General features: G+C 41.6%; 1 pseudogene; it reads right to left on the reverse strand.

The window, feature by feature from the left end:
• LOC142432973 (U1 spliceosomal RNA) lies at positions 1–173 on the reverse strand (annotated as a pseudogene).
• Between the last annotated feature and the right edge of the window lie 19,584 nt (positions 174–19,757).

The following is a 19,757-nucleotide window of genomic DNA, read 5'->3' on the forward strand; positions in this document are numbered from 1 at the left end:
CAGGGAAGAGCGCTAACGCAGTCCCCCACTACCACAATTTATGCAGTCGAGTTTCTCACATTTGGGGAAATCTCAGGGGTCAGCACATCCGGAGTGCAATGGATAAACCTTGCCCTGGGAAAACCACCTTCGTGATCATCGTGATCATGGTATCTCCCCTGCCAGGTAAGTATATGTGTGTGTATTTCTATCTATCTATCTATCTATCTATCTATCTATCTATCTATCTATCTATCTATCTATCTATCTATCTGAATGTATTTTGGGCTCACACTTATTATAGACCTAATATAAGAACAACTAGTTATTTTGACATGGCCCTGCTCAATGCTGGCCCTTATGAAGAGATTACCGAAGATATGCATACTCTAACCAAGTGTGGTCAAGAAGCCCGATGATACCTGGCTATAAGAAAGAATAATGTCATAAAGGCTCTCTTCCAACAAACAGCCATCTAAGTGAGGCATCAACTAACTCCACATGGAAGAAACACACCAGCTGGTGTGATCCAAGGGCTGTAAATCCAAATCTGGAGGAGGGAATGGTATCAGAGCTTAAATTGTGAACACTGTTTGCAGACGGTTATGGATGACAGTGGAAGCCCCAGATCCATTTGTAGGGTCCCCACATGGATTTCGTTTCTTTGAAAGCCTTCTGGACATAGCGGAGGCATGTGATAGCCTTCGTCTCAGGGAGCACTGTAGATTATAGTACATGTATTCAGGTTAAAATGTAATACATTATCATTTAACTTCCCCTTTGACCATTTAAAACTCAAACAAGTTTTTAATATTTTCTGCTTTCTCTATGACTGTTTTGTCTAGTCATCGTTACATTGTTTGCTTTGCATGATTTTCTGTACATGAAATCCAGGATAGTATATCTATGGAGACAATAACTGGATAGGGGAGGGGAGTATGGGGAGCTGACAACAATGAGTATGAGAAGAAAATATTCTGGAATTGATTATGGTGATGATCGCATAAATCTCCTTTATATGATTGAACAAATATATGGTATGTGAAGTATATGTCAATACAAATAGTTTAAAATAACCAAAAAAATTTGCTGGACAAAGGTTGACAACTAAAGAGAAAATGATAATCCATTGTGAGAGGTGCTATAGTAGATATGGCTTGGAGTCTAGAGTAGAATTCCTTGGAGGTAGTGATTGATCAGTTGGGTTTAGATTAAAAGCACATAAGAGACTGTGATCGCCATCGATGGTATAAGAATCTAGGTTTCTTCAGACGAGTCACAGTGGAGCAGTCTGACTGAGTGTGGCATTACTCAGTATGTCCATTCTACATCCTTGGGACAGGCAAATAGTTCATTCACTCAGATGCTAACCAAGGGGTTTGAAGTCCAAGTATACTCAGAAAGATATGGAAATCAACTTCTACTCAATTAGTCCTTAAAAACCCCATGGAGAACAATTCTGCTGTTACATATATGGTTTTGCCATGATTTGGAGTCAACTCAATAGCAAACTGGTGGAAATTTCTGAGTTCAAAGCCAATCCTGGCTTCTATGAGTAATGGAATAGCTGAGTCACTTTAAAAGATTTTCATTTAAAAAGGTTTTATTTCTGAGCACATTTCTTCCTGTTAGTAATTCTCTGTTTAGAATCTGAGGTTCCAAGTTGTTTTCACTGAACTTCTTTGTGTACAAATGATGGGAACTTAACATCCAAGCAATATCAATAATTGAGTCTAGCTCAGAAAGAAATAATTTTTCAAGATTATTTTGTGTTTCATTTCACTGTATCCTGTCCATCCTTGGGAAGATTCTTAAGCAAGGATTTTCCTTGCCAAGGAGCAGCCTGCTGTTAAGCATTCTCATCATTTTCCTTCTTCTCTATGCCTCAGGCTGCTTCCTCTGAAAGTGGGCGCACAAAGAAAAATGGACATTTTTCTGCCCAACTCGCAGACGGAGGGGTTTATTCCTAACATTCAAAAAGAACCAAGCACAGCAGGGTTCCTGAGATCCAATCTATAAATAACCTAAGGCATCCAGGTTAGAGGTACTGTATTTTAATATTAATAGGCTGCAGTTGGCTCTCCAGAGGAATTTTCAAAGGGCTCATTTTTTTCCTGCTTCCTTTCCCCACCAACACCTCGTTGATTTCTTTTTGTGTGTTAAGTTTAGATTGCTTAAATCAAATTTAGAAAAGGCAAATGTATCTCTAAAAAGACAGTTTGCATTTTCCAAATCTTTCAAGTTGCCACCAGGACCAGTTTTATCATTTCTTCTTTCGGCTTGTTCTCTGTGGAGGGTTTGTATGTGAAAAGGCTTGAAGAGTCAAAAGTTGATCTGTGCTTTGAGAGCACGGCACAGGGCATTTTTCCACAAAGTCCTTTTGCAGAGTGGGAGGAATGGGCTCCTCCCACTCTATACTCAGTTTCGATGTGGAAATCCTTTCAGAAGTAGAAGTTTATCTGCCACTGAAAACCTAATATTTGAGACACTGCCACATGTGAACTCTTTACATTTTGATTCTTCTAATTTATTTAACAGCAAGGAATAAGTTATGTAATACAATCAAGTAAATTACAGCAGTATAGGAATTTGTGGGGAAAATTCAGAGTATTTGGGAAACCTGAGTGATTCCTATAGGACAAGATTCATGGGGACAAAAAGTTGCACAAACTTATCTATGCTTTCCAGAGAGGGAAATGAATATTTGCCGAGTGGCTATTTCATGTAATAGTTTGCAGATTATGTGTCTAGGCCATCCAAGAGAATAAACCAAATTAACATTAATTCTAAAAAGAGTTTCAAATTTCACAAATAAAATCATTAAGTATTCTATATATTATTAATCACCAGTTAGAAAGCATAAAGGGTAATGAACCCATCCTTAGTACAAAGAACAAACTTAAGAAGATGCAATAGACCTATGTAAACGAAACACTAAAATTTACGCATGAACATAAAAGGAGATTTAACAAATGGTTTTTGTTTTTACATGTGAATTCTCAAAGGTGTAAAGATGAATTTTCAAATAGATTATAAGTTCAATTGAAATCACAATGGGAAATATTATTGTTCTGTAATTTAATACTGCTTTATATAATGTTACTCAAGCTTTCCTGTAGGTCATTTCACATAGCAGGGGTACATCTCCTCTAAGAAAAACTCAAAGTGAACATAGGGTAAAAGATAATTTATGGAAAACTCTAGACATTTGAAAAGATGGTGACGGAGTAACACATACCAGAGGGACTCCTCAGAAATCATTGCAGGAGAGTTATTAAGAGGAAAATTCCACACTACCTGGTTACAGGAGGAACATCATAAATATAAGTAGGCACAGATCCACTAGGTTTTGAGGAGCTGAGGGTTTTTGGCTCACCACAGTAGAGGCTGGCTATGGTTTCACCTTAGCCCTGCCATTGTCTTGGCCGGAGTTGGGATGATTTGGAGCTGACACAGGGGCTTTATCTTGACACAGCCACAGCTTGATGCTGCCTCAGGGCAAGGGCCTGGGCTCAGCTAGATTGTGCTTTTGTTTCTCTTTATTCTCTCTCTCACCACAGTCTTAATGCCTCAGGCAAGGTTTAAAGACCCCAGCCCCAAGGTCAGGGATGGGGGCTCAGCTATATTGTTATTTTTGTTTCCCTCTCTTCTCTCTGTCTCCCCACAGCCTCAGAAGGCTTAGTGTTTTTTTTCTTTTCCTTTTCCCTTTTCTCTCACAAGCCACCGTCGACCTCCAGACCACTCCTCTTAGCATAGGGAATTAATTCCTGCCCTCCACCCAGCTGGGAGAGCTCCATCCTTTGCGTCATAACCTGATGCAGGGGAAAGCCCACCCATCCCCTACTAGGGGATATCCCGCTCAAGTTCTTCTGGGGGATATTCCACCCACCAGCCCACTGCTGTGCTTAACATGTGGCTGGAGAAATTCTGTTCTATTTTGGGGGAAATCCTGCTTGCGTGGCTGGGGCGGTCCTACCCATCCTCTGTGGTCCCACATGACTGAGGGAACTTCCTCCCAGCTGCCTGAGTTAGTTTATTGTGCCAACCTGGCCGATAAACACAAGTGGGGTTAATTGAAGGGCGGAGGGATAAATGGCTCAGTGAGCCTCACCTTTCTAGTTCTTGGGTCTCTTGCTTTGTGATGGTTGCACAGGGTTCAGCTGCCTTAGCAGTTCCCTGTTTCAGATTTCAAGACTGACTTTCTGCAAGACGTCCCAAGGAGAAGCCATATGGACCTTCCCCAATGCAGCCCTGGGTGCTGGAGCAGCCATGTGGAGACCACTGCCAGCGCTGAGATGCTTACACATTCAGTGACTCAGCTTTCCTCCTGCAGTAGGCATCACTTCATCTGCTTTGTGAGATGGAGGAGGACTTTCTGATTGGTGTTGGATATATGGGTTAATGAGTTAATGTTGGACTTGTGGACTTGGGCAGCACTGGGTTTGGATGTCTTCTTGATGCTCACTTAACCTTTACATAAACACTCTCTTATATATGAGGTGCTATGGATTTGTTTTTCTCCAAAGTGCCCAGACTAATACATGCCATAGTGCCTCGCATGACTTGAGGCAGCTCAATCAACACTTGACAATGTTCTATGCTGCTGCAGGAACCTCTGTCCGAACTCCGCAGCAATTTACCTAACCAGGGAAATTCTGCCCACCATTCATGGTGCTCTATACCAAAGTAGGCAAACCACCTGCCTTTTGTGGCACTCAAGTTGCAGCAAGAACCCCTTCATGCATTATGCACACCCCAAGCTGCCATGGACCACAAAATCATTGCTTCTTGTGAGATCACCCAATACAGCACCATCATCCTGGGTCCACAACCACCCAACCAGCATCCCATCCAACTTGCCCTCCAAATAACAGAATACTAGTTGACTAAGAATGAGTAGGCTACAGGAGGATAAATTGGAAGGTCAGTTCCATGGTGAAATTAGGTGCAGGCAGTTTGAAGAAGAATTCCTATGAAAAAAAAAGGATTCCTATGAGTCTCCCAGAGAGAGCCAGTGCTCTTTGTCTTCCTGGAAAATGGCAACTGGTTCCTCTAAAACAAAACAGCGGAAACAGCAATCAACCCCACCCAACTAACTAATGAAAAAGAACAGGAGAAACAAAAGGCAATGGCAGAAGATATCCTTAACCTAACAACATGCATAGAAGAAGCAGACATTGATCTGCCACAGAAAGAAAATTTCAGAATGCTGCTTGGAGTCATACAGGATATGTGGTAAACAATATAGAAAAAGGATGAAATGATAGAGGAGACAAAGTCCATACACCAAAGAGAAATACAAGAGCGTAGGGAGGAGATAACAAAAACCAGTAGGAGACTCATGGACTTTGCCAGTCAACTGGAGGAGGCAGAGAACCACACCGGTGACCTAGAGGACAGCCAAGCCAACTTTAAGAAATGTGAACAAAAATCTAATAAGATCAGAAGAGAAGCTGAAGAAAACCTAAGAGCTATGTCTTATGCTATGAAGAGGAACAATATCAGAATAAGTGGATTACCAGAGGAAAACACAACAAAGAAGTCATCTGCAGCAATACTGAGAGAATTCTTGGAGGAAAACATCCCCAGCTTAATGAATGAAAACCAGGCAACCATCAGAAGGCTGAAAGACCACCAGCTAGACTGAATCCCAAGAAGTCACCAAGGCACATAATAGTTAAACTATCCAACTTTGAGGAAAAGGAGAAAATCGTGAAAGCAGCTAGGGAAAAACAAGTAGTCAGATATAAAGGTTCCCAAATAAGAATATGTTCAGACCTATCAGCAGACATTATGAAGAAGAGGAGAAAGTGTAGTAACATATTTTTAAAAATTGGAGGACTATAATGCAAACCCAAGAATACTCTATTGACCCAAATTATCTAGCAAGATAGATGGAGAAGTAAAAGTCTTTCCAGACAAGGAAAAAATAAAAAAGAAAACATTAGAAGAAACCCAGCCCTATGAAAGATCCTTGCTGGCCCAGTGTGGGAAGAAAAGCACTCACAAAGCAAAAATAAGAGACTGCACATAGCACAATCCCACCTAGAGGGCAACAAAGAGAAAACAGCCAAGATAGTATTGATTTAAGGGTGGAAAGAAGTCAAGAATGAACCACACACACATGTACAACACAAGGATAAGAAAGGGAGGTCAGAAAACACCCAACACAAAAGGTATAAGATGATATCACAGAGTCCACAGATGGAGATAATAGCCCTGAATATCAATGGCCCGAACTCAGGCATTAAAAGACTGAGTATAGCAGACTGGCTTAGAAAACACAACCCATCGACCTGCTGCCTATGAGACACATCTCAATACTACAGACAAAAATAGGTTGAGAATCAAAGGCTGTAGAAAAGCATACCAAACAAACAGCAATTCATAAAAGCAGGGGTTGTAATCTTGGGGAAAAAATTACCTCAAAGTGCAAACCATAAAAAGAGATAAGGAGGGACACTATATAATGCTCAAGGGAATGGTAGATAAAGAACCACTAAGCATTGTAAACATATATTCCCCAAATGAGAGACCCACTGAATACATCAATCAGACATTCCAAAAGATGAAAAAAGAAATCACAGCCTCAACAATCATAGTGGGTGACTTCAATACACCGCTCTCTGAGAAAGATAGATTATAGGGAACGAAACTCAACAAGGAGGCCAGAGATCTAAACACTACAATTAGATAATTTGACCTGATAGATATTTACAGAGCTCTTCATCCAAATACAAAATTAATTCACATTATTTTCAAGTCCACATGGCACATATTCGAAGATAGACCACATGCTGAGGCAACACGAAAATCTGCATAAATTTAAGCACATTGATATCATACAGACCTCTCTCTCTCTCACCACTGTGTCATAAAGCTGGATATCAACAAAAGGAAGCTAAAGAAAACAAGAGCAAACAACTGGAGGATGAAAGCAAAAGTAGTGTGTGCTCGTTCAACTCAGAAAAATGCAATTCAGAAATTTCTGGAAAACAATGAGAATGAGCACATGACTTGCCAAAACTCATGGGACAAAGCAAAGGCAGTTAGCAGAGGAAGTTTCATAGCAATGCATGCACACCTGCGAAAGGAAGAGAGACTTATGATTGAATGCTGGCACAAAATTAACAGCAACTAGAGCAGAGTCAGCAGGACAATCCTACAAATAGCAAAAGAATAAAAATAATAAGAACCAGGGCTGAGATTCAGGAGAGGGAAAATAAGAAAACTATGGAAAAAATTAATGCTGCTAAAAGTTGGTTATTTGAAAGGATAAACAGAATTGACTGACCATTGGCAAACCAAACCAAAGAAAGAAGGGATCAAATTTCAATAGCAAGGCTGAGGAATGAAAGAGGGGAGATTACAGCAGATCGTAATGAAATTAAATGGATAATTGCATAGTACTATGAATTACTGTACTCCAATGATTTCAACAACTTGGTAGACAAGGATAATTTCCTGGAAAATCAATCCCTCCCTAGACTATCCCCGATGGATGTCAAGAATCTCAATAGACCCATAGCAATAAAAGAAATAGAGAAGGTTATCAAGGGATTATCAACAAAAAAAATCTCTTGCACAAGATGACTTCACATCAAAATTCTACCAACTATTCAGGGAAGAACTAACACCAATCCTACACAAACTCTTCCAGAACATAGAAAAAGACAGCAATCTCCCGAATTCCTTCTATGAAGTTAGTAAAACTCTGATACTTAAACCGGGCAAAGATCTCACAAGAATTGAGAACTACAGACCAATATCCCTAAGGAACATCGAAGCAAAAGTCCTTAGCAAAACACTGGCCCATAGGATACAAAAGTATATAAAACAAATAATTCACCATGACCAAGTGGGATCCATATCAGGGATGCAGGGATGGTTCAACATAGAAAAGACCATTAGTATCATTCACCACATTGACATGAAAAACAATAAGAACCACATGATCATATCGATAGACGTGAAAAAGTATTCGACAATGACCACCATCAATTCTTTATTTTTTAAAAACATTTTATTATGGACTCATATAACTCTTACCACAATCCATACATAAATCAATTGTATAAAGCACATCTGTACATTCTTTGCCCTAATCATTTACAAAGCATTTGCTCTCCACTTAAGCCCTTGATATCAAGTCCTCTTTTTTCCCCCTCCCTCTCTCCCTCTCCTCCCTCATGAGCCCTTGATAATTTATAAATTATTGTTTTGTCATACCTTGCCCTATCCGGAGTCTCCCTTTACCCTCTTTTCTGTTGTCCGCCCCCCAGGGAGGAGATCACATGTAGATCCTTGTAATCGTTTCCCTCTTTCCAACCCACTCACCCTCTACCCTCCCAGTATCGCCCCTCACACCCCTGGTCCTGAAGGTATCATCCACTCTGGATTCCCTGTGCCTCCAGCTCCTAGCTGCACCAGTGTACAACCTCTACTCTATCCAGACTTGCAAGGTAGAATTCGAATCATGGTAGTGGGGGGTGGGGGGGGATGCGGGAGGAAGCATTTAGGAACTGGAGGAAAGCTGTATTCTTCATCGGTGCTACATTGCACCCTGACTGACTCATCTTCTCCCGTAGACCCCTCTGCAAGGGGATCTCCAGTGGCTGGGTTTTGGGTCTCCACTCTGCACTTCTGACTTCATTCACTATAGTAAGATTTTTTTTTTTTGATGATGCCTTATACTTGATCCCTTCGAAACCTTGTGATCGCATAGGCTGGTGTGCTTCTTCCATGTGGGCTTTGTTGCTTCTGAGCTAGATGGCTGCTTGTTCAACTTCAAGCCTTTAAGACCCCAGATACTATCTCTTTAGATAGCCGGGCATCATCAGCTTTCTTTGCCACATTTACTTATGCACCCGTTTGTCCTCCGCGATCGTATCATGGAGGTGTGCCCCCAATGATATGATGTTTTTGTTCTTTGATGCTTGATAACGGATCCCTTCAGAACCACGTGATCACACAGGCTTGTGTGTTCTTCCATGTGGGCTTTGTTGCTTCTGAGCTAGATGGCCGCTTGTTTATCTTCAAGCCTTTAAGACTCTAGATGTTATCTCTTTTGATAGCCAGGCACCATCAGCTTTCTTCACCACAGTTGCTTGTTCACCCGCTTTGGCTTCAGCGGTTGTGTTGGGAGGGTGAGCATCATAGAATGCCAATTTAATAGAAGAAAATATTCATGCATTGAGGGAGTGCTTGAGTAGAGGCCCAAGGGCCTTCCACCACCTTAATACTAAATCTATAAATATAGGCACATAGATCTATTTCCCTATCCTCATATATATATTTGCATGTACATGTCTTTGTCTAGACCTCTATAAATGCCCTTTGCCTCCTAGCTCTTTCCCTTGACTTTCCTCCTGCCCTACGACCATGCTCTGTCCCCACCTGGGTTATCCCTCTTCGTTATGCTACCTTATCCTTGATAATTCCGTACCAGGCCTGCTACTCCCACCTCACCACCAATTTGGATCCTATGTTGTTCCCTTGTTCCTGGGTTTGTTAACACCACTTCCTTACCTCCCCTCACCACTCCCCCATCCCAAGTCCCCCCGAAACTGTCGATCCAGTTGTTTTTCCTCCAGATAGTTCAGCCAGTCTATCTTATTTAGACAGACCTGTGGAGATAATAACATGCACAAAAACAAGACAGCAAAACAAAGCAACAGTATACAACAACACAACAACAACAAACCACTGACAAAGAACAAAACAAAACACATCAAGAAAGAAAAGCTTGTAGTTAGTTCAAGGATCATTCGTTGGCCCTTAGGAGTGTTTTACAGTCCAGTCTATTGAGGCACCACACCCTGGCCCCAAAGCCCACTTTCAGCATTCCCTGCCGACATCAATTCTTGTTTATAACACTCAAGAAGATAGGAATGGAAGGAAAAATCCTCAAGATAATACAAGCTATATATGAAAAACCAACAGCCAACGTGGTAGTCAATGGAGAAAAGATGAACATATTCCCACTGAAAAAGGAGACCTGACAAGGTTGTCTCTTGTCCCCACTCTTATTTAACATTTACTGGAGGTTTTAGCTAACAGCACAAGGCAAAGAAAAGATATCAAAGGCATTCGTATGAGGAAGCAAGAGGTGAAACTACCATTATTTACAGATATGATTTTATATATGGAAAATCCCAAATGCTCCACAAGGGGAGCACTGGAAGCAATAGAGGAATATGGCAGCGTGGCAGTATACAATATCAACAAACAGAAGTCTATGGGACTGCTGTACACATTAGATAAGACCACAGAGGAGGAGATTAAAAAGGTAGTATCTTTCACAATAGCCAAGCACAAATTGAAATATCTAGGGATGTAACTGACTAAAAGGACAAAAGGTCTATGTGAGGAAAACTACAGAACACTATTACAAGAAACCAAGAGTGACCTCAACAAATGGAAAAATATCCCATGCTCGTGGAGTGGAAGACTCAACAAAGTAAAGATGTTAGTTCTGCCCAGTGCACTATATAAGTTCAATGTACAACCAATGCAATTGCCCTTATCTTTCTTTTAAAGAAATGTAAAAACTGATTACCAACTTCATATGAAGAGAAAAGAAGCCCTGAATTAACAGAGAACTCTTCAAGAAGAAGGACACAGTGGGAGGGCTTGCTTTACCTGATTTTAGCTCATATTATATAGCCACAGTGGTCAAAACTGCATGGTATTGGTATAATGAAAGATACTCAGACCAATGGAAAATAACTGAAAACCCAGAAATAAGATACATACAGATAAGTCATACAGATAACTGATCTTTGATAAGGGCCCCCCAAAATATCAAATGGGAAGCAGATGCCCTTTTCAACAAGTGGTGCTGGAAAAAAACGGATATATACCTGCAGAAAAATGAAGCAAGATCCTTTTCTCACTCCATGCACAAGAATAAACTCAAGGTGGATCATACACCCCGAGATAAAACCCCAAACTATTAGGGCCATTAATGAAGGAATTGGAACCAATCTGAAACATGGCATAGGGAATACATAGGCTATCAGGACTAGGGAAGGACACAAAAACAGATAAGTCACAAATTGACAAGTGGCATATACTGAAGATAAAACACCTGTGTACATCAAAATAATTCAACAAGATGAGGGTGTTCATAAGCAAGTGTGGTGGAGAAGGCTGATGGTGCCAGGCTACTGAGAGATTATAGTGTCTGGGGACTTAAAGGCTTGAAAACAAACAAGCGGCCATCCAGCCCAGAAGCAACAAAGCCCACACGGAAGCAGCACACCAACATGGGTGATCATGAAGGGCAGAAGAGACCAGGTCTCAAACAACAAAGGCAGGTGGTGGTGGTGAGAATCATATCACCGTGAATAAGGGGGAGTGCGTGATGGGGACCCGATGCCCATCTGTAGACAGCTGCACATCCCTTCCAGAGGGGTAGCGGGAGGAGATGAGTCACTCAGGGTTCAGTGTAGCAACAATGAAATTAAAAACCTTCCTCTAGTTCCTGAACGCTTCCTCCCCCCCAATTATCATGACCCCAATTCTACCTTGAGTACCTGGTTATACCAGAGGATGTACAGCGGTACAGTAGGGTTCTGGAAACACAGGGAATCTAGGACGGATAAACCCCTCAACACCAGCGGTGGGAGTGTCGACACCAGGAGGGAAGGGGGTGTGGAAAAGGAGAACCGATCTTGGAGCTCTATGTGTGACCTCCTCTCTGGGAGATGGGCAAGGGGAAGGTGGATGAGGGGAGATGCTGGGCAGTGTAAGATAAGATAAAATAATTATTTATAAACTATTAAGGGAACAGGGGGAAGGGGGTAGCGGGGAGGGAGGGGGAAGGGAAAAAAAGGAAACCGAGCTGATTCCAGGAACCCAAGTGGAAGGCAAATTTTGAGAATGACGAGTGCAATGAATGTATAGGGGTGCTTTGCTCAATTGATGTATGTATTGATTATGATGAGAATTGTATGAGCCCCAATAAAAAGATTTATTAGTTAAAAAAATAATTCACCAAGAGGATAATAAGAAAACCCACAGACTGGGAAAATATCTTTAGCAGTGACACATCAGACAAAGGCCTTATTACTAAAATCTACAATAGTCTGCTAGCTTCCAAAACAACAAAAAAAATGAATTTCCCACTGAGGAGCTGGGCAAAGGACCTGACAGAAGTTTCACGGGGGCAGAAATCTGAATGGCCAATAAACATGTGAAAAATGTTCACTATCATTAGCCATAAGAGAAATGCAAATCAAAACAACCCTCAAAAATAGCCCAATTCAAAAAATCAGAAAACAACAAGTTTTGGAGGGGCAGTGGGGAGATAGGAACTCTCATCCACTGCTGGTGAGCCTGTAGGTATGTATAGCCACTATGGAAATTGATTTGGCTATTTCTAAAACAGATGGAAATTGAGCTACCATACGACCCAGCAAGCCCCCTGGGCATATACACATAAGAGGCAAACCACGGCCAGGCATCAGTGTTCCAATGTTCATTGCGGCACAGTTCACGATTTCAAGGAGTTGGAAACAACCCACATGCTCATCAACAGATGAATGGATTAAAAAGCTGTAGTACATACATACAACGGAGTACTACGCATGCCTAAAAAGCAGTGATAAACACATGAAGCACATTGCTGAATATGAGAAATTGGAGGAAATTATGCTAAGTGAAGTAAGCCAAAACAAAAGGGCAAGTACAACATGAATCTGCTGAGGTAAACTTTAAAAATATGCAAACGGGGAATAGGGAAAAAGCTACTATATACAAACATTCCAGAGGTGAGGTCCAGATGGTATGGAAGGGCTAGACCAAATCCAGGGATACATATGGTAGCCAACTAAAAAGGAGTGGAAAAAAGAAAAAAGGAAAGTGGCATAACAGGGCACGAACTCACCCAAGGGGAGGGTATTGTTTATATCTAGACGTTGAAGGAGGGACAAGACTTCAATCCGGTGCTCCAAGATGTGAATGCAACATACCAGCATGAAGCAGGCAACCAGCAGAGAGGTCTGAGGGGCCGGCCCCAATCACAGCTATGTGGACAAGCACCCCTCCCCCCAGAAGAATTTACTTCAGATGAAAGCACTGAAGCTACAGCTCAGGTAGAGGGACACATCTAATCAGAGCACACAGAAGCCAATTAAGGGGGAGGAAGAGAGAGTGAGCACATCCTGACCCACCAAGCCTTGAGGACTATATCCCTGCTCAGAGCAGCCAAAGCACAGAGAGCACCATATGACCAACCACACAATGAGACGCTACATCCCTCACTGACCCATGACCCTGTGAGGGACAACACTGGAGACACGGTGTGGGACAGTGCCCAATCTCATAACAAGGCTAAACACTAAGGGTGCGCAACAGAACAGCAAGGGGAGCAGAGCAAGGAAGTCCCAAGAGAATACTAAAAATAGACTTTGGGTCAGGGAATGACACCCCATCAGACTGGACAAGAAAATACTCCTAAAGGTCAACAAACAGACCTCGAACTGTTTGTAGGCTTTTCTCTCTCTTTTTTGTCATTGGTTTGTTGTTATTTTTGTTGTTTTGTTTTCTTTTGTTGCTTTGTTTTGCTCTGTCTTGTTTTTGTGCATATTATTATCTCTGCAGCTTTATCTAAATAAGATAGGTGGGATAAACTATCTGGAGGAGAAAACAACAGGACCAATGGTTCCGGGTGACATCGGAGAGGGTGTGGTGGGAGAAAGGAAGTGAGTGTTGACAAACCCAGGAACAAGGGAACAACAAGTGATCCAAATTGGTGGAGAGGAGGGAATAGCAGGCCTGGGAGGACTTGATCAAGGGCAATTACAAGACCCCAAATGAAGGCTGAGCCTGATAGAGGAACAAGAGGAAAGTAAAAGGAAATAGAGGAAAAAACTAGGAGGCAAAGGGCATTTATAGAGGTCTAAATACAGGAATGTACATATGTGTATATATTTATATATGACAGTGGGGAAATAGATCTATGTGCATATATTTATAACTTTAGTATTAAAAGATGGACTTTCAGCCTCCACTCAAGTATTCCCTTAATGCAAGAACACTGTGTTCTATTAAACTGGATTCCATCATGCTAACCATACTGGCACGATTGCTGAAGACAAAGCCTGTGCATAAGCAAATGTGGTGAAGAAAGCTGATGGTGCCCGACTATCAAAAGATATAGCATCTGGAGTCTTAAAGGACTGGTGATAAACAAGTGGCCATCTAACTGAGAAGCAACAAAGCCCACATGGAAGAATCACACCAGCCTATGTGATCATGAGGTGTTGATGGGATTAGGGGATTAGGTATCAGGCATAAAAGAACAAAAAATCATATCATTGTGAATGAGGGGGTAGTGAGGAGTGGGGATCCAAAGCCCACTTGTAGGCAACTGGACATCCCCTTACAGAAGGGTCTCAGGGAGGAGAGGAGCCAGTCAGGGGGCAGTATAGCATGGAGGAAACATACAACTTTCCTCTAGTTCTTTAATACTTCCTCCTCCCACTATCATGATCCCAATTCTACTTTATAAATCTGGCTAGACCAGAGGATGTACACTGGTACAGATAGGAACTGGAAACACAGGGAATCCAGGACAGATGAACTCCTTCAGGACCAGTGGTGACAGTGGTGATACTGGGAGGGTGGAGGCAACATGAGGTAGAAAGGGGGAACTGATCAAAGGATCTACATATAGCCCCCTCCCTGGGGGATGGATAAAAGAATTGTGGATGAATGAAGATATCAGACTGTGTAAGACCTGACAAAATAATAATTTATAACTTATCAAGGGTTCATGAGGGAGGGAGGGAAAAATGAGCTGATACCAGGGGCTCAAGTGGAAAGCAAATGTTTTGAGAATGATGATGGCAACAAATGTACAAATGTGCTTGACACAATGGATGCATGTATCAATTGTGATAAGAGTTGTATGAGCCCCTAATAATATTATTTTTTTAAAAGAAAAAGGAAAACTCTAGAGGTAGGCAAGGGATGTGTTGTGCTATTGAAATTACGTTTGTGGGGAAGGCTTCTTTGGGGGGAGAAGTTTTGGGGAAAGGACAACAAAGGTCATTTCAGACAGCTGGAACATGACAATATGCAATAGTAGTCAAGAGACAGGCTCATGGGCCCCTGATAGTTATACAAGAGAATTTGTTATGGACACAAAGCTAATAAATGGTCATTATCCTTCCTCCTTCCCGCTTGCTTCCCCATGCCACCATTGTGGGCAGCAACTTTTGACTTTGCTTTCTTTTCTAGTGACTTATACCTTTAGAATATCTTTCCTTCTGGCATGTGTAAAGGAGGAATTAATAAAATTTTGACCAAATCTACATGATTGGATTTAACACAGTTTTTGCTCTGTTAAATATATATATTTTCCCTCTCCCTTATCTGTCTGCATGGGAATCCTGTTTGTTGTTTCCCTGTCAAGCTCCTGTTTTCTGGCTATGGGAGTTGGTAGAAGCCATAGTACTGAGAAGGCATTTTCCTTTCTAGTTAAGTCAGGTTGTGAAGGAAATACATTTTAACAAAGGAATCTTGACACCGCTGTCTTTTGTACAAAGTGGGTCAAAGGAACATTTCTTCCTGAAAGAGATACAGTGGGTTGGAAAGGGGGAACTGATTACAAGGATCCACATGTGACCTCCTCCCTGGGAGAGGGACGGCAGAGAAGGGGGGAAGGGAGACTCCGGATAGGGCAATATATGACAAAATAACGATGTATAAATTACCAAGGGCACACGAGGGAGGGGGGAGTGGGGAGGGAGGGGGAAAAAAAAGAGGACCTGATGCAAAGGGCTTAAGTGGAGAGCAAATGCTTTGAGAATGATTGGGGCAGGGAATGTATGGATGTGCTTTATACAATTGATGTATGTATATGTATGGATTGTGATAAGAGTTGTATGAGTCCCTAATAAAATGTAAAAAAAGAAAAGGGGGGAGAAAAAAGAAAATGATTAGGGCAAAGAATGTGCAGATGTGCTTTATAGAGTTGATGTATGTATATGTATGGATTGTGATAAGAATTGTATGAGCCCCTAATAAAATGTAAAAAAAACATGGTAATAAAACATGTAAAAAGCCAAAAAAAAAAAAAAAAAAGAAAGAGATAAAATGAAACAGAATTGATTGAAAGGGCACTGGAGCTGGCCCTATCTGAAGCTTCCGAGGCTACTTAATAGATTTTGATTAACAAATTATTTCTGGGAAATGAGACCATGACACCAATATGAATTTTCAAGCACGTCTCATGTAGCCCACTAAAGCTGTGCCCACCATTGACGTTTATGATGCCATCTGAGAGCTGTAACACTGTGATTGGAAACACCTGTAATTAGTTATGATAATGAATCACTGTAACTCTTTATATACAATCATCCAATTGAAGCCTTTCCTCATTCCTAGCCTCTCCCACTTAGGACCTCAACACTAATTCAGCCAATCCAACAGCTATTTTATAATTTGTTGGTTTCATTAACTCTATCTAGATGAGGAAATTTAAATTGGAATTATCAGTCCTCACTTAAAAAGACTGGTGTCAGGGGTGTGAGGGGCGATGCTGGGAGAGTGGAGGGTGAGTGGGTTGGAAAGGGGGAACTGATTACAAGGAACCACATGAGACCTCCTCCCTGGGAGATGGACGGCAGAGAAGGGGGGAAGGGAGACTCTGGATAGGGCAAGAGATGACAAAATGACAATCTGTGGATTATCAAGGGCACATGAGGGAGGGGGCAGCGGGGAGGGAGGGGGAAAAAAAGAGGACCTGATACAGAGGGCTTAAGTGGAGAGCAAATGCTTTGAGAGTGATTAGGGCAAAGAATGTATGGATGTGCTTTACACAATTGATATATGTATATGCATGGATTGTGATAAGAGTTGTATGAGCCCCTAATAAAATGTTTTTTAAAAATAAAATAAATAAAGAAGACTGGTGTCATTGTATATCTGGATGTAATACTTTTTCTTTTTCTGATTGAAACTTCTTAACTTCAAATTTTAAGGTATAAATGGATTTTTCTCCACCACTGATGGGAGATGTGAAGTGGCTAATTGTAAATTCTAGAAGTTAGCCACTTCTTATCATTTGTTCTACCATCTATGTCAGCCTTTAGTGGATTCCTACAATTGAGTTAGGACAACTGTTCCCAACCTTTGTTATTAGAGTTTTCATGCCCCTCACCAGCTCCATGTCCCACACCTACAGTTACTTACTAATTAATAAATAATTAAAGCAACTTTCTTTTCCTTTTAAAATTGTGATGCAAACATACGCCGCCAGCAATCCTTTAAATAAATACTTGACTGTTAAAGTAATCCTTGCCAACTACCTTATAGAATCCCTGGTGCTAAATTTGGCTGACTTCCGTATACCACTGGGTTAGAGAATGAGACAGACCCTTTTTATTTTTTTGCTAGAAAGTAGAGACTTAGAGACTCAGGACTGGCTGAAACCTTAAAAAGCATATAGTTGAAGAAGCTATTTCTTTTCCCACTAGAGAAACCCTTTTGCCATTCTCTTCCCCTGTTTCTAGTTGGAAATGATATCTACAAAGTGGTGAAAATTGGGCTTGTGCCGATTGAACTCTTTTGCATAATCTTCCTTGCATCTCCCTAAGTACTCTCCAGAAGCCCAGTCTGGAACGCTTCACCCTGATCCCTTCTTTCTTCCATGCCCTGCTTGTCTACTTCCACGGAAAGGCAGCCTAAACCTTGTGCCTCAGCCCCATTCATGTCAGAGGGAGGCAGCAGCATGATGAGGGCCACACAAGAGGAGGGTGTATTTGGAGAGCTGACCCTGCTTTGAAAGACCAGTTCAGCTTTTGGATGGCATCTTAAGCCCTCTTCGAACATTGAGCATCATGTGTGGGAAGGCTGAGAATAACACACCGTGAGCCACCAGCTTGCTTTCAGAGGCATACCAGCCTGGGTCTCTGCTCCTTTTGTTGCCAACCACTGGGGAGGTTTCAAAGAGCCTGCTGTTGCTTTTCACTGTATGGGCATTCATGCCTTGCTCCACCTTACCCTCCCTGTGGTCTCACTGACATTTCTTTCCCAGATATCATTTCTTTCCCTTTCTCCTGTACACAAAAGTTCAACATGGATTTCATTCTGTGAGCTTAACCTTTTGCTTCCCCTGCTTGTCTGGCTCCAACACCATTAGCAATACTATAAATCTCAGCCGGACTGAGAACAGTTTCTATCATGCCTTTCTAAGTTCCAAGCTTCATGGTAGAGATGCAAACTCTCTTTTCAGCTCCGTGCTGAGGGATGAGTTGTGTAGGTCTTTGGGGATGTACTGAATTGGTTAACACATGGTCTGGACCAGACTTTAGGGGGCCAGAAGAAAGTCAGATTCTAATGCCTGGTCTACTACTTTCTATGAATTCTTGCAGAATGAGGGGGGCATGTCCATGATAAAGATAGGAAGCAATCTCTCTCCAAACTCAGGTTTGTACTGTGGACCAAATGGAAAACCAGCCTGAAAGCACCTTATAAACACCAAACCCTGCAGCACTGAGGGTGATACTTATGTTAGACACCCGGGAGTCCTTACCAGAGGGGCATGCACAGTTTCCCTAAGGATGGCTGTATTTGAAATTGGCTGACTTTTGCCTTATTCCCAGACTTCCAAATGCCCAAAGAAGTGATTTTTGTGAAGGTGGTAAATAGAGAAATGTGTATGCAAATTGGGCTATGATTAAATGCAAAAAAAAAGTTGACTGCTTTTGAGGGTGTTCATTTTTATATGAAGGTTTTGTTTGCACATTAGATGCACACAATGCGATTTACATCATTGGTCTCACCCTGTCTTATTTGCCGTAATGTAATTGTCTGTTCAGATCCACTGATGGTGAAAATTGCATTTGTCCTTATCAGTGGAGAGATTCTAAAAATGAGACGTTCAAAGAAGGCAGAAGCTCTAATGCAGAGAAAGTGTGTTTATTTTCTTAGCTCTTTTGAAATAGTCTTATCCCCTGGAAAAGGATAATCTCTTTGCAGAACACCGAAATGGATGGCTTACCATATCCCCCAATCACGGCATCTTTCTCGGTTTGCAAGTGTTTGTGGGTAACCTTGGAAGATTTGGAGATTTTCTGAGTAATTCACACACAGTGTGTACGTTGACTTGAAAACAATAGGAACTCTTCTCTTACTGGAAGAACTGGGAAGTTGGGGACGTTCTCATCCTGAAGGTCAGGAGGAAAGGACAGACAGGAAAGCTTCTTCTTTTTTAAATCATTTTATTTCGGGTTCTTAGAGCTCTTATCAAAATCCATCCATCCATTGTGTCAAGCACTTTTGTGCATATGTTGCCATCATCATTTTAAAATATTTTCTTTCTTCTTGAGTCCTTGGTATCAGCTCATTTTTCCCTCCCTTCTTCTCCTACCCTCCCTCTCCCATGAACCGTTGATAAATTATAAATTATTATTTTCATATCTTACATCATCTGCTGTCACCCTTCACACACTTTTCTTTTGTTCATCCCCCTTCTTATGTTTGTGTTCTACCCATACCAAGGGCTCCAGTCCAAACTCCGAAACCAAACTTACTGCTACAGAGTTGATGCTGACTCATAGTGATCCCCTGTGGGTTGCTGAGACTGTAACTGTTTACAGGTGTAAAAAACTCAGTCTTTATCCTGCAGAGATGCTGGTGGTTTCAAAATGCCAACCACATGGTTTGCATCTCAACATGTAACCACTACACCACCAGGGATCCTGGGCTCCAGCAATATCTGCTTAACCTGACACTCCTCTGTGTTGGGCTTTCAGGCTCACACAGAT

This window comes from Tenrec ecaudatus, chromosome 18 (genome assembly GCF_050624435.1).
Source record: "Tenrec ecaudatus isolate mTenEca1 chromosome 18, mTenEca1.hap1, whole genome shotgun sequence".
Taxonomy (NCBI): domain Eukaryota; kingdom Metazoa; phylum Chordata; class Mammalia; order Afrosoricida; family Tenrecidae; genus Tenrec; species Tenrec ecaudatus.